The sequence below is a fragment of the Meriones unguiculatus genome, chromosome 3, assembly GCF_030254825.1.
Source record: "Meriones unguiculatus strain TT.TT164.6M chromosome 3, Bangor_MerUng_6.1, whole genome shotgun sequence".
Lineage (NCBI taxonomy): Eukaryota > Metazoa > Chordata > Mammalia > Rodentia > Muridae > Meriones > Meriones unguiculatus.
Genome location: NC_083351.1, coordinates 53,913,465 through 53,923,921, shown reverse-complemented (window position 1 = coordinate 53,923,921; position 10,457 = coordinate 53,913,465).

The window sequence follows — 10,457 nt, the reverse complement described above, 5'->3', positions numbered from 1 at the left end:
AGGAAATGGTCCACACTTGTAGCCCCCTGTCTCTGTCTGTTCCTTAAGCTGCTTGAAGGCGAGAGCAGCAAACTGTGCGTTTGGAGCAACACGAGCCTGCGTCCTGAAGTCGCTAACCTTCTACTCACACTGATAAGCCCACCACATCCTGTAAGTCTAACAGCTGTTAGTTTCTTGTTTCTTCTTGAGGTTGGGCCATAAAAGAAGGCCTAAATCTCATATATATATTTTTAACTACATTTGTTTTCAGTCAGGACAAATCAAAACAAACTACTAACCAGACAACCAAATATGTCGTGCCTTTCTGAACCTTACCTTGAGGGAAAGGAAGAAAAGGCAATTCTTCGGGAAATGTCAGGAAATACGAATAGGGTCCAATAAATGAGGAAATTTTGAAATCATTATTATTTTTTGTGTGTTAAGTAACTTTCACATATTCAGGAGGAAGTAGTTAGGCGTCTATAAATGGAAACATTACTATCTGTGCCTGATGGCCTTTTGTAATGCCAGCACTGGGGAAGCTGAGGCAGAAGGTTTGAGTTTAGGCCAGCCTGGGCTGTATATCGAGAGTCTGTCTTGAAACCCAAACTAAATCAACCAAATAAACAAAACACATACACAGAAAAAGCTGACTAATTGTGGAGTATGAATGTACAGAATGCAGATACACATTGTACAATTACTATTCCGCTTTTTTACATGCTTGAAATTGTTCATAATTGAAGGTTGAAGAGTTAAAAAAAAAACCTAGTCGCCAAAGTTCTCAACATACGGTAAGAAACCAATAAACCCCATATAATTAAGGGGGAAATGTTTATTAAAAAGACATTAAGTGTTGTTAGGCAGTGGTAATGGTGACACAGATGTTTAATCCCAGTGTTTGGGAGGCAGAGGCATGTGGATCTCTGAGTTTGAGGCCAGCAGGTATACAGAGTGAGTTACTGGATAGCTGGGGCTACACAGAGAAACCTTGTCTTAGAAAGAAAGGAGAGAGAGAGAGAGAGAGAGAGAGAGAGAGAGAGGAAGGGAGGAAAGGAAGGAAGGAAGGAAGGAAGGAAGGAAGGAAGGAAGGAAGAACGAGAAAAAGAAAGACAGGAAGTGGGTGGCTCACATCTTGGGGGAGGCTTGAAAACCATACTGCTGGTCTTGTCTCATGGAGAACTAGTCACTTTGTCTCTAGTGACCACATAGCTGGTTCTGCTGACCCAGCTGCTGCTGCTGCTGTGTCTCCCTCTGAGATCCAGTATTAGCAGCCAACATCTAAGTTTATGTAAAGGACTGGGAGACAGTTCTGCTGGTAAAATGCTTGCCACGCAAGCTCAAGGACCTCAGTCTGAGATCCAGCACTCTTCTACAAACAGACACGGTGGTGTGTGCTTGTAAGCCTAGTGCCAAGGAGGCAGAGACTGGCAGGTCCCTGGGATACACTAGCCAGCCAGTATAGCTTAAATTGTGATCCCCAGGACCTAGCAAGACACACTGTCTCAGTAAACATGGTGCCTAGCTCTTAAGGAATGACACCCAAGGCTGACTCAGGCATCCATACTCCTGTGCATATACCTGCACATATGAACACACACACACAAATGCACACATGCACGTATGCATACATTTGTAGGCTTTTTTCTTTTGAGACAAGCCGGCCTCAAACACTCAGTCTTTCTGCCTCTAATTCTACTGTAAGTATATGCCTCCCGCTAAGTGGAAGTGTGTGTGTGTGTGTATGTGTGTGTGTGTGTGTGTGTGTGTGTGTGTACAGATAGATCTAACTAGATATGCACGTAATAAAACATATTTTTGTACTAAAGCAATAATGATGATAGTAGTTAAACTAAAAGTAGCTATGTAACAGATACCATTTTAAAATATATGTATTAACTCATTTATTGTGAACATAAGCCTTTGAGATAGTAATGTTAACATTCTCATTTGCTGTAAGGGAACTGAAGTTCCAAAGGTTAAGTAAATATTTAAACTATCCAAACCCCCGGAACGTAGATAGTAATCCAGGCAGCATCTATGTCCCTTACATCCCAGCCTTGCTAATACGCACAGCGCTATGATTTTGTTTATTCACTTAGCAATACAGTTATCAACTTCATTCTTTTCAGGCTGCAAAATGAGGGAGTATTACAATTTAGCCATCCTCTTTTAAAAAATTAAAAAGATTTATTCATCTTATACGTATGAGTGTTTTTCTTTCATGTATGCATGCGTACCACATTCCTAGTATGCTTGGAGGCCATAAGAATGTGCTAGATTCCCTAGAGCTGGAGTAACATATGGTTGTGAGCTACCACATATGTGCTAAGAACTGAACTCGGGTTCTCTGTAAGGGCAGCAAGTCCTCTTAACTGCTGAGCCATCTTTCTAGGCCCGTAACTATTTTTTTATGGATCAACATTTAGCTTGTTTAATTTTTTCTTATTTAAAACAATACATCATCTTGACTATCATTTTTTTGCATGTACACAAATATTCTCAAGAGTCCTGAAAGTGTAAGTGCTGCATCAAATGATACATCTTAGAAATATATACTTCTAATTTTTTTTTAAAATGTGCTAAATTATATCTCATCTCACTGAATATAAATATCCCTGCCTCTTGTCTTGTATCCATTTGAAAGATTATATCCATTGGAAACACATGCATTTATTTATGGTTTTTAATTATGGGGTCAAGGTCTTGCTATATAGCTTTGCATGGCCTAGAACTCACTATATAGACCAGACCAAAATCAAACTTGTAATCCTATGTCTCTGCCTCTGGAAAGCTGGGGTTACAAGCCTGGACCACCATACCCAGGCTGGAGCAACATTTCACGGTGACTGTAACGTGTACCTCCCTGAATGCTAGTGTAGTCCAGCAGCTCCTTGTGTCCATTGCCCACTTACGCTCTCCTTTCTATGAAGTGGCTATTTCTACTTTTAACCCATTTTTTTAAATTTGTTGGTATACTCTTCTTGATTTGAGGGCATTCTTCATTAAAAACAATAAAATTTTGTCCATTGCTTATGTTAGTGATAGTTAATTTTATGTGAACTGAGAACTAAGGAGTTTTATAAGCAAGGAAGGGAAGTTTCCAAGCAAGGAACAGCTTGGAAATACAAAGATTTCCAGCATTTTTTGGAAAAAGGAACTCCTTCTCTCTCTTTAGTGTGTGCTTGTGTGTGTGTGTGTGTGTGTGTTTTGTGCCATGCACACACACATGCCCATTTCTGACTAAACACAATCTGGACTGAAATTTGTGCAAGCTTGTTGACTAGTTAACAGTCTAGCAGCCCGAGGTCAAAATGTTGTCTTGGGGAAATGAGTAATGCTCTTGAAGGTGATCTAAAGAAGCACCCTTTCTCCCCCTTTTACTGGCTGCTAATGGTTACCAAAGTGTGCTGTTCCTGGGTTTGTAGACATGTTGTAACATGTGTCTGTGTAATCACATGATTTATCTTTCATGTGTCTTTGGCCAAAGTTCCCTCTGTTATGAAAACATAAGTCATTGGACTTAGTGTTCAACTTAATTTAATATAAATCGTTCATCTCTACCTGATAGATCTGAAAAGGCTATTTCCAGATAAGATCACATTCGTAAGCACTTGGGATTAGAACTGGAACATATCTCTTGGAAGGACATGACTCACAACACTGGGGACTCTCTTAACCATTTCCCCCCTGCCTTCTGGAAGTCTCTATAATTATTTCAAGATAATGTTGTTTTTGTTTTTGTTTTTGTTTTTTTTTTACTCTAACTAGAAAGTCATATTGAAATTGTTAATGATGGTCACTTTTGGGGAGGATTTCACATTGTATTTAATACACTTCAGTATCTTGGCTTTTGTTGAAATTCTGGTACATGCTATTCATAGTTAATTTTCAAATTGAAAATTGGAGTAGAGGGGTGGCCCCCACATCACAGAGACTGGCACTTAGTCTCTCAGAAAGAGCTTCAGTAGCAACACGAAGAACTGAAGAGATGGTAAAGGGCAGCTTTGCAACCAGAAGCTGAGAGACTAGATAAGAAAAGTGTGAATTTATTAAGATGAGTAGGGTGGCTAGCCTGATGGCGCTGGCTGGTAATTACTTCTAGACACTTGGGAGGCTGAGGCAGGATTGAAACTTCAATGCCTATCTGGGCTAGACAGCTGGCAAGAAGGGGTGAGCATGAGGAACATTAGAGAGCAGCGTGTGCTAGTTTGGTGATTTACCAAACACAGTACAGGTTCTTGGCTAGGGAAATGGGTCTTTAGTGGTACCATTTACTGAGGATATAGACTGGTCATTCTTCACACTCCTTCACCCCCAAACCCTTCTCCATTCCAGACTTCTCTAATTTCTGCCCCATGAACCTGACTGGGAAGGAATTAATCACTTTGCTTCTGGTTGCAGGTTGAATTTAGCCAGTCAGTAGCATCAGTATGATATCATGGAGAGAAACCACAGATTCGTCATCATTATGGTCACAGCTTTGGTCACATGTGTACCAAAAGTTCATTGCCTTGGTAACCTTTAGACTTCCCCCACTGCCAGTTCTGTGTTTTTTAGAGAAGTTTAGCCGATTTCTTGAATCGTTATGTCACTAAACTTTCATCAGTGACTTCTTGAGTAAGCCCTGTTTCTAGCTAAGACCCCAATTGGTATAGAAAGTGAATAGAGATGGAGTTATAAAGTGAGAGGAAGATGGTAAAGTCCATTAAGAAATGCTGGATTGGGCTGAAGAGATGGCTCAGCCATTAAAGGCTAGGCTCACAACCAAAAATATAAGAAATGATGTATTACGGGACTGGATACATAGCTCAAGAAGAGAGTGCTTACTTAGCATACGTGAGGCCCTAGGTTCAATTCCCAGCAGCAGAACAAAGCTAGAGCTGTGTTTTAAAGCTGCACATGATGACACAAGCTTAGAATCCCTGCATTCGATGGAGGCTGAGGCAGAAAGATTGCGAGTTGAGGCCAATTTGGGTTATATAGTGAGACTCTGATGCAGTAAAACCAAAACTAACACAAGCAAACAACCTCTCTCTAAAACAAAAAGATGACAAAACATGACAGAACAAAACTAAAAAGGAAATGATGTATTTTAAACCAGGCAAAGGTTACTGATGCCTATAGACCCGATATGGCTAAGACAGAAGAATTGAGAGGCCAAGGCCAATATGGGCTACGTAGCCAATCCCCGTGTAAAAATAGAGCTGGGTGTAAGATGTCTGTGAGGCGTTTCCACAGGGATGTTTGTATTACAGTGATGTCGGGAAGGCAGCCTGGGTAGATGCACAGATCTGGTAGTTATCACAGGTTGAATATCCCTTTTCCGAAACAGGTGGGACCAGACTTTCAGATTTTGGAATTACTTTGATTTTGGAATATTTGCATATACACAATGAGATAACATCTGGATGAGACCGAGACCTGACATTCATTATTTCATACACACCTTACAGATAATTTTGTTTAATGTTTTTGTTGCACTTGATTTTCACCTGTGACTCATTCCATCCGATTAGGTATGGAATTTTCCATTTTTTGGTATTATACTGGCACTCAAAAACTTTTGGATTACACAGATTTTGAACTTTTTAGATTAGGAATGCTGTAACAAAAATATTAACATATCTGACAGTTTATAATATAATAATCATAGCTGACAATTTTAAAGTAAAGGGACTGAAGACTAGACTTTGAGTACAAGGACACTAGGAGAGGTGAGAGACCATGATGCCGCTGTGACAGGACAAGTAGAGAAATGTAGCCAGCCATGGTGCCTGGTGGTGCATGCCTTTAATCTCAGCACTTGGAAGACAGAGGCTGGAGGACCTCTGTGAGGCTGGATCTACATAGGAAGTTCAGAACAGCTGGGAATATATAGAGACCCTACAAAAAAAAAAAAAAAAAAAGAAAGAAAGAAAGAAAGGAAGAAAGAAAAGAATAAGCATTATTAATTAGTTTCTGGGAACTGAAAATGGGTTTGGAAGCATGACAATTAGTGATGACTTGTCACAGGACCTTTGGGTGTTTGGGCAGAAACTGAACACACTACACAGATGGAAAATTAAAAACTAAAAAGTGTATGTGTGGGGCAAAGTTAATGAGCACGCAACAGAACAAATTTATAGGCCATCCATCAAGCCTCTAAACAAATGCACATTTTATGTGGGCACATTTGTGGTAGTGCAAGCACGTGATCTTCATCCTCAAGAAGCAAGACAGGAAGATCGTAAATGAAAGAAGGACCTGGTCATGCGACTCTGTCTCAGAAAAAAAAAAAGAATAAATTAAAACAAACAAACATATACATTTTAACATACTTCAACACTTTAATTTCTATTTTAAAGAACCCAATTCCAAGTTTTTCAAATACTTTTGAGTGTCACTCATTACTGAGATGGAGCAGGGGAGACTCAGGGGAGCTGGCCAGGATATATGCGAGTATCTACTTTTTTTCTCACACTGCCAGCTCAGAAAAATCACAGCATTTGGTGGCATAGAGGACGCTACACATTCCTTCTCTACGTACAACACTCTTGTTCCTGGCTTCCTCTCCAGCCATTTTCTATGTGGTTTAAATTTTCTCCCCATGTGGGGCTTTGAGATTTTGGAAACTATTTCCCATACCTCTGGCAGCAAGCATACCGATTTATAAGGGAAAGGATTGGAAAGTTGCAAGCAACAGATAGAGAGAATTCCGGGAGCGAGGGTGGGCGAGGTTAATATATCAACTACCATGCTGCACTATTCAATATTTCAATATTTTTCTGGTATGGGATATTGCACGTAGGGTGTCACGCCAGCTAAGCAACTGCTCTGATACTGAGCTATATCCCCAGTCCTCTTTTTACCTTTTGTTTTGAGAATGGTCTTACTAAGTTGCACAGTAGGAAGGTCCTGAACTTGTGATCCTCCTGCTTCAGCTTTCTAAGTAGCTCAGGGTGCAGCCTGTACCACAGGCCTAGCTTAAGATTAGTCTTTGAAGAAGCTGAATTGAGACAGGAAGAAGAATTGGATGCAAGCTGGAAGGAGATATGGAGAGAAAGGAAGCTCTCCTGCAGTGACAGCACATGTGGTCCTGAACCTGCCCATCCTTCCCATTGGTGATGCAGCCTCGGTGACATACTGCTTCATGCTGGCCCTTGAGATCTGTCAGTTGCATTTAGTTCTTCACAGTCACAGAGGTGACTGTTGAGAGTCACTTCCTTTCTTTTCCCTGGGTGAGACTGCCTGTACCTGTTATTGAACCTAGGAAGGAAATGGGAAGGGAAGGGGCGGTATAAAAAGGAAACTTTGGGCTGGAGGATATAGCTCAGCAATAGAGCAATGTCCCAGTACTTCTGAGGCCCTAGGTTCAATTCTTCAGCACTACAAATTCTGCCAAGCCGATGGCTCGTTCCTGTAATCCTAGCTTCTCAGGAGGTTACAGCAGGATTGCAAATTTAAGAATTTTCTGGGCTACAGAGTGAATGCAAGACCAGTCTGGGAAATTTGCAGTGTAATCGAGACCTAGTGGTGCTTGCTTTTAATCCCAGCACTTTGGATGTAGAGGCAGGAGGATCATAAAATCAAGGCCAGCTTGAACAACCTAGCAGTTAAAGCCATCTCACTATTCTGTGAGATCCTGTCTTGGAAACATGAATTAATCACCCAGGCCTGACAGTTCTCACTTTTAACCCTAGCGACTGACAAGGCTGAAGCAAGAAGATCTTGAGTTCAAGACCTACCTGCTGCTCAGTGGTGGAGCCCTTGTCTAGCATGTGTGAGCCCCTGGGTTTGATCTTTAGCACCACAAAAAAACCTAAATTTATTCGTTTTCAGAAAGGAAATTTCATCAACTCATAGCTTGTCTTGGAACTTGCCATATCATGCTAAATAACTTTAAATAAACTTTCACAATTTACTAGAAAAGATGCCCTGCTCTAAACATGGTCAGTATAGAGTGCTGAGTAATTATTTCATATTTCCTCTGTCCTTGTGACAATGTGTTCATAATTATGGCATCTTCTCATCTATTAGACCCAATGCTAAATGGTAATAAATCATCATTTGCTGAATTCTACAATTTATACTTTATTATCAATGAAATTCTTAGACCTATGCATCATAATTAACATCAAATAACAGTACAAAATGGCAGTAGAGCAAAGGATTTGGGGGCAGCAATTCTGGCTGGTCATAACTAGATTCACTCACTGAGCTAGCTAACAGAAGCTAAAGAAAGTTGTGTATCAGTCAGAGTCCAATCAGCAGAGAGAAGACACACAGTGGTTTGAGCAGGGGAGAGTTTAATTGAAAATGTAACTGTATCAGGCTCCGGCTAATAGAAATTAAGGGAACTCAAAGGAAGCAGCAAGGAATAAATACTACCTGCAGGGTGGAGATGCCCAAAATAAGGGCAGCTCTCAAGCCCGAGACCTACCCATGGCAGACTGCAGTGGATTCTTGAATGGCTAAGCGCAGAAGAGAGTTCTCCAGGAGAAATTCCACAGAATTTGAGGACTTTTTTGGAAATTTGACCTTGGGAACTTCTTACAACTGTGCAGTTTTGTCTTGGCAGGAGAACATCTCACTGGTTACATTGCACACTGAAACTGTTTAAGGCAGAAAGCATTGAGTTAGGGGGTGGGGCCCATAGGAAGGAGCCATGGGGTGCAAGCGCTGAAGTCCCTGTTTTGCAGACACAGGACGTTGGGAAAGCTGTAGGGGTGTAAGATTTGAACATCAGAAAAGCCGGGGATACTGTGAGAGTCTGTTTAATGAGAACACAGGAGCCAGGAAGTAGAATCCTTTCCCTTTCAGCCTCTCCAGCACTTAACTGTCCTAGACATTTTAACACCACCAGCTGGAAAAAAAAAAAAAAAAAAAAAGAGGATTAGAATTGAGAGGTATTTCATTGATCATTAGAATGACCAGTCACTAATTTTTTTCCCTTCTCCCATTTTTTAGGTCCTTTAATTTTTTTTTTTTTTTTAAGAAAGTGTATTGGGGATGGGTTAGATTCTCAGCACCCACATGGTGGCTCACAACTGTCTGAAACTGTAGTTTGTGAAGATCCAATGTCTTCCCGTGGCCTCCCTGGACACCAGGCACAGAAATCACACATACATATAAAATACAAGCAAATGAATCTCAATAAATAAATACTTTTTTTCAAAAGTGAGTTGCTGTGAATCTCAGGTTTTTGCTGAATTCACCATATTCTGGCCTCAGCACCTTAGTGCTAGGATTACAGGTGTGTGCCATCATGTTGGTAACTATATCTATCTACCCATCCATCCATCCATCCATCTTGATGTATACTTATTTTGAGACAGAGTCTTGAACTCATAATCCCTGTGCCTCCGGCCCCTGAGCTGCTGACCTTACAGAAATGCACCTCTCTGTGCAGTGTACACATGTAGTTTTTGCTTGTTTCTTTGTTTACTTTAGTTTTGTTGTCACAGGGTATCACTATGGAGACCTGGTTGGCCTGGAACTTGCTATGTAGATCAGACTGGCCTCTGCCTTGCAAGTCCTGGAATTAAAAGTGTGTGCTACCGTGCCAAGCTGTGTACACATTTTTAAAGAAGAAAATAAACCTACAGTAAGAGAAATCTTATGTACTCTAAAAAACAAACAAACAAACACAACCCAAACCTTTAGTTCTAAAAGGTAAAGATAATTCCTTTGTTTTTCAACAGAATTTGCAATTCGATTTTTTTTGTATTAGTTTTGTTTTTGTTTTCCGAGACAGGGTTCTTCTGTTTAGCTTTGGCTGTCCTGGATTCACTTTGTTGCCCAAACTCACAGTGAACTAGGCAGATCACTGGGATTACAGGTGTGTGCCACTGTTCTCGGCTACCAATTTGAATTTAATTTTAATTCATTTTGTATTTTTGTCTGTTCTTTCGTTTTGTGGTGCTGGTGATCAATCCTAGGGCCTTTCATACATTAGCCAAAGTCTCTGCCCCTGAGCCATCACATCCCCAGGTCCATTAAATTTATTCATTTCTTAATAGTCAATCTATTAATCACTATTTATACTCCTGCATGACATTCTTTTCCTTATGCATGCCTTTTCTATAGCTTTTCAAGTTCTGCTCATATTTAAAATGCCTATACAGCTGTGAAACATGGACTCTCTGCTTTGTGGATTTCCACCTTCCTAGTACTGTGGGAAGATCAGTATTACTCCTGACCAAAGTTCTTTTTTGGGAGTGGGGAGCAGAAGGAAAGAGGGTAGCAAGATGGCTCAGTGAGTAAAATCATTTATTGTGAAAGTCTGAAAACAGAGCCTAGTTCCTGGAACGCACATAAAGGTGACAGGAGAGAGTCAGCTCCACAGAGTTGTCCTCTGACCTCCATGAACTCACCATGGCACACATGCCTACGGACTCACCCACACCTATAAAAGGAACTTTTATTCACTTGTTACAATTGTTGTCTCTGAATCTGTCTGTTAACCTAGGCCTAGAATGTTTTCAGCCTGAGACATA